The sequence below is a fragment of the Podarcis filfolensis genome, assembly GCF_964270895.1.
Source record: "Podarcis filfolensis genome assembly, chromosome: 2".
In the NCBI taxonomy this organism is placed as follows: Eukaryota; Metazoa; Chordata; class Lepidosauria; order Squamata; family Lacertidae; genus Podarcis; species Podarcis filfolensis.
In genome coordinates this window covers 4,933,804-4,939,691 of record NC_139605.1, presented here as the reverse complement: position 1 = coordinate 4,939,691, position 5,888 = coordinate 4,933,804, and positions in this window count along the sequence as shown.

The window sequence follows — 5,888 nt, the reverse complement described above, 5'->3', positions numbered from 1 at the left end:
TACAGGGGGCTGTTGGGTGTTGCTGACCAGCAGTGGCCAACGCTGGTGATGGAGGAATCCAGAGTTGAAACAGTTTTGGGTAAACCTGATGCAGAAACCACCCTGCTTCTGTTTTGAACCTTGGATTAGAATAATAGAATCATAGAATAGGATTAGAATACAGTGGTACCTTGGGTTACATATGCTTCCGGTTACAGACGCTTCAGGTTACAGACTCCGCTAACCCAGAAATAGTACCTCGGGTTAAGAACTTTGCTTCAGGATGAGAACAGAAATCGTGTGGCGGCAACAGGAGGCCCCATTAGCTAAAGTGGTGCCTCAGGTTAAGAACAGTTTTAGGTTAAGAATGGACCTCCAGAACGAATTAAGTTCTTAACCCGAGGTACCACTGCAATAGAATCATAGAATGGTAGAGTTGAAAGGGACCCTCATGATCATTTAGTCCAACCCCTTGAAGTGCAGGAATATGCAGCTGCCCCTTACAGGGATTGAACGTGAAACCTTGGCGTTATCAACCAACTGAGGTATCCGCCCACAATCTAGAATCCCCAGTTCTGCATAGGATTGCTAGGCACCACTGCATAAACCTCTAAGCAAGGACTTGCCAAGAGATGATTTAGAAATGCCACCTTTGGTTAAGTTTCCACCGAACTTTCCTTCTAATTTCTCCATAACTAGCCTTGTTCCTACTATTTTACATTGCTTTCAACTCTTTGCACCGTTTCTTAAATTTTATTATGTTTTAAAGGGACCCCTGACCATTAGGTCCAGTCATGACCGACTCTGGGGTTGTGGCACTCATCTCGCTTTAGTGGCCGAGGGAGCTTCCGGGTCATATGGCCAGCATGATTAAGCCGCTTCTGGCGAACCAGAGCAGCGCACGGAAACACCGTTTACGTTCCCGCCGGAGCGGTACCTATTTATCTACTTGCACTTCGATGTGCTTTTGAACTGCTAGGTTGGCAGGAGCAGGGACAGAGCAACAGGAGCTCACCCCGTTGCGGGGATTCGAACCACCAACCTTCTGATCGGCAAGTCCTAGGCTCTGTGGTTTAACCCACAGCGCCACCCGTGTTCCAAAAAAATTATGTTTTACGAGCTCACTAAATGAAAGGACGCCAAAAAAACCACACCCAACCAAAAAACACACTGACAAATGTCCTCCTCTCAACTCAGTTCAATAGCTGAATCCTACTGTGACCTGACTGAATCATTGCCAAAACAAGATGACACCTGATTGGCTCTCTAAACACTCATGCTCATTGGCTATATTGATATATAATGTTATAGTAAAAAGGTAAAGGTACCCCTGACCATTAGGTCCAGTCGCTGACAACTCTGGGGTTGCGGTGCTCATCTCGCTTTATTGGCCGAGGGAGCCAGCGTTTGTCCACAGACAGCAAGAGATGAACACTAGCTCTTGATTCTGATAATTTCACAATATCCAAGTACAACTCAAGGCCTCTCAGATGAATGGACTGAGTAAGCAGAAGATCCTGCTCTTTTGAACACGCAAAGGCAGAAAATCAGTCTTCCAGAATTGATACCAGGGCTGGATCTAGGCACATCAAAGAAGTGATTCAGTTGAATGCATTGTTAACTTCATTCATACAGGGAAATCCCGTTGGTGAAAAATGGAACTCCACAGTCCCATCTGGTGTCACAGTGCTATAACGCATATAAAGCATTTTATCTTTATGAATGTAGCTGAGTCCCAGGCCTTATTTGGCTAACTCATGGTTTGCCAAGTACACACAGTCTGTGGTAGGGTGCTAGGCCAGTGTTCGCCTAAGGCTGGGAGATTGTTTGCCCAAATCAAGGACTTCCCAACAGTGGCGTAGCGTGGATTGTCAGCACCCGGGGCAAGGCAAGTAATTTGTGCCCCCTAACCCGTGGATTTGCGCCCCCTAACCCTAACCCCCAGATGTTGCGCCCGGTGCGGCCGGCCCCCCTGCACCCCCCACGCTACGCCACTGCTTCCCAATAAGAAGTGGCTGGGCATAGCTCTTGAAAGAAACAACCCAGACTCTTCAGGAAGAAACTCTAGCTTCAAGGAGCTCTGAGTTGCAGCCCTCTTGAGAGCTGGGCTGGTGTCTTACTCCCTTTCTTGAGAGGCTTGAGGGCATTGGGCAGCAAAGACAAGCCAAACACTAAGGATCCACTCAGTTTATTTCCAACTCTATGGCTGCTGCTATTGCTACTACTAATTTATTTATCTGCCCCCCAACTGGGTTGTCACAGCCGCTCTGGGTGGCTCCCAATTCTTGGCAGAATGTCAAGTGCTTTAAATGTGCTTTACCTATCCTTTGAGGGACGTGGGTGGCACTGTGGGTTAAACCACAGAAGAAGAAGAAGAAGAAGAAGAAGAAGAAGAAGAAGAAGAAAAAGAAGAGGAATTTGGATTTGATATCCCGCTTTATCACTACCTGAAGGAGTCGCAAAGCGGCTAACATTCTCCTTTCCCTTCCTCCCCCACAACAAACACACTGTGAGGTGAGTGGGGCTGGGAGACTTCAAAGAAGTGTGACTGGCCCAAGGTCACCCAGCAGCTGCATGTGGAGGAGCAGAGACCCAAACCCAATTCACCAGATTACTAGTCTACCGCTCTTAACCACTACACCACACTTGCTCTAGGGCCTAGGGCCTGCCGATCAGAAGGTCAGTGGTTCAAATCCCTGTGACGGGGTGAGCTCCCGTTGCTCTGTCCCAACTCCTGCCAACCTAGCAGTTTGAAAGCACATCAAAGTACAAGTAGATAAATAGGTACTGCTCCAGCGGGAAGGTAAACGGCATTTCCGTGGACTGCTCTGGTTCGCCAGAAGTGGCTTAGTCATGCTGGTCAATATTTATTGTGTGGTTTTGTTTTTTATTTCAAATATTGTACAGTGGACGCTTGGGTTGCGAACGTGATCCGTGTGGGATGCACGTTCGCAACCTGCTGCGTTCGCAACCCGCAGCGGCGTGTCTGCACACGTGCGGATTGTGATTTGGCGCTTATGCGCATGCGCAAGGCACGATCACGTTCGCAACCCGAGCATGCACTGTACTGGTCACAGGTATGAGTCCAGTACAGAGCAAGCATGTAACTATGTATTTGGCTTCTGGCACAACTCACACATACCGCTCTGTCTATTGTTCTCCTTCCTAGCAACTACGTGAGTGTGGGGAGCGGGGAAGGTCCACCTATTTTTTCCTATGGCAGAGCAGCTTCTTTCACAATGCTTCTGGTGCTTCGCTTCCGGTCTGGGAGGGGAACCCAGTATGGTATCTGGGAGAGCCATTGCCTGTCAGTCAGAAGCTGGATGAACTAGGTGAACCAAGAATCTGGCTCAGCGTAAGGCAGCTTCCGACCTTCCTCCCACCATCATGCAGCCTGCTTCCCCATTTACCTGCATCCCATCATGCCAAGATTTCCTTTTGCCCACCTGATAGCCCATGAACCAGTTGGGTGGGGATCAGTTTTGTTATTGTTGCAGTTGCATCATGTTGCAACCACCTCAAAGTTCGTTTGTTTTTTAAATCAAGCAGTGTATAAATAAATACATAAATTTAAAAAAGGTTGGCCGAAGCAACTTGTTTGTCGTCGGTTGGTTTTTTGTGTGCTATTTATTGATGGCAATTTCGTTTTTTCTTCTTCTTTTAAGCTGTATTCATTGTGATAGTGGTACTACTAGATACATTCATTGTATTATTATTGACCCTCCCCTCATGGAATATTTTATTTATTTATTTATTTATTTATTTATTTATTTATTTATTTATTGTTTTTATTAAAGATTTTCTTGGGTTACAAAAGACCATACATTGTCTCTATTTTCATATCATAAAGTCCTTTCTATAGATCAGTTATATCTGATGTAAGGTTTTAATGTTGTATATCGTATAAGGTTGGGGGAGAAGACAGGTAGGGAGAGAGAGAAAGAAGGAAGGAAGGAGAGAAGGGGATAGTAAGCTTTCATTTTTCTACATAGTGTATGTGTGAGGTTTTGTTTCAGCATCACATGGGTAGATTTTCTTTCTATTCATTTATTAGTTTTCATTGACAGTGAGAGAGATGGGTATTTTTTTTTTTCAGGCAATTTTTATCTTGTGATTAGGAAGGGACAATGCAATGTTAATACTTATACTCTCTAATATTTAGGAATGGAACATGAAATTCATCTGAGTTCTCTTCCTGCTGGGAGCTCTGCTCTTTCCTGAGGTTCCTGTGGGTGCAGGGGACCCCCCCCATGAGGCACAGTGAGACATTTGCCTTGGGGACAGCTGGGAGGGGCAGAAGATCTGGGTCCAAGGATCATGGTGCTCACTGTCTCCTGTTCTTGCCACCCTCCTCCTTGCTAAATATAATTGATTTAATTCACACTGAGATGAAAAGCTAGCTTTAAAATGGGAAATGTCTGAATGTGTATTAATGAAGCATTGCTAATATTGGGGCTTTTCCAAAGCTATTTCCTAAAGCACTCTGAGCTCCTTAATTTGTTAACAAATTGCTGTTGGTTGTTTTCTACTCCGTGCTGAGAGTGAACCTTTGATCATGTGATGAAGGAATTGAGTTGCAAACCTCCATTTCCAAAGGGAGTTGCCTTTAGTCTTTCTCTCCCAAGTTCCATGGAGTGAGGATGAAAATGAAGGGAGAGTAAACAGCCTAAGGCCAATGGTGACTGGAAAGCAGGCTGTGGAGGAGAGACAGACTTCTCCTTCTAGGTGTGCATGGATTATTCCATATTTTCCTAAGATGCTGAGCCTGTGCTGGATAGCACAAGACATTGTATGGATATTTGGGTAGTATCTTTGATTATTGTGCTCTGTTTTTGAAGAGTTCTGCCACTAAAACTTTGAATAATATTTTTATGGGCCTGCACAATGATTTCTTCCAGAAGGAGTCAGTTCTTGTGCTTCCAGTCGCTTCAGACTGTGCAATATTAATATCTGCAACACTCCTCAGCTGCCACGTCCCCTGCAGCTCCCATTGCATCCCTCCCTTCGCGACCTGCTCATTTCCAGTCGTCTTTTTTCTTGCCCGCCACCTTCAGCACAACAGGACTTTTGTGGGCTGCCTCCAGGTGGCATCAGAACACCCAGGGCAGCAATATTCAAGCAGACTCTCTTGATACGCACAGCACAAAATGAAGAGATACCAATGGAATATGTTTCTTTTCATTTTGAAAAAGAATGCATAAGCAATTTATTTGTAATACTATCTTTAAAAAAGATTCTCTTAATGAACAGCATTCATTATTATTGAATTGTGATAAGGATTTCTTATTAGGCAAAATATATAAACAGTATTCAGAAAAGAATTCCTAAATCAGGTAAAAAATGAACAGTACTAAAGATGGAATGTGATTTAAATGATTATTTTGCGTTCTGATTTCCAAAACAATAGCTTTTAAGGAGCTACATTCCCAACTCATGTGTCCTGGTTTTATTGCTACCATGCTGGCTGTCAATTGCAAAAACCAAAAACATATTCTAGGAATCAGGTGCCATATTAAATCTTTGTAGTCAGGTGTTCCTTTGTATTCAGACTAGGCCTGAGTACAATAATGTAGCACTTGGGAAGGAAGATGCAGCCCAGAAGCCCAGCACTGGAGGCCAGCATAGAGAAGACCTGCACGGCTACCATGTACTTCCCCTTGGTGCTCAGGTAGGTGGGCACAAAGGAGATCCAAACACTGCAGAAGACCAGCATGCTGAAGGTGATCAGCTTGGCTTCATTGAAGGCCCCAGGCAGCTTCCTGGCTAGGAAAGCAACCATGAAACAGATGGCAGCCAGGAAGCCCATGTAGCCAAGGACAGTGTAAAACATGGCAACAGATCCTTCACTGCATTGCAGGATGATCTCTCCAACCTGGGAGTGCATGTCAGAGTCTGAGAATGGAGGAAAG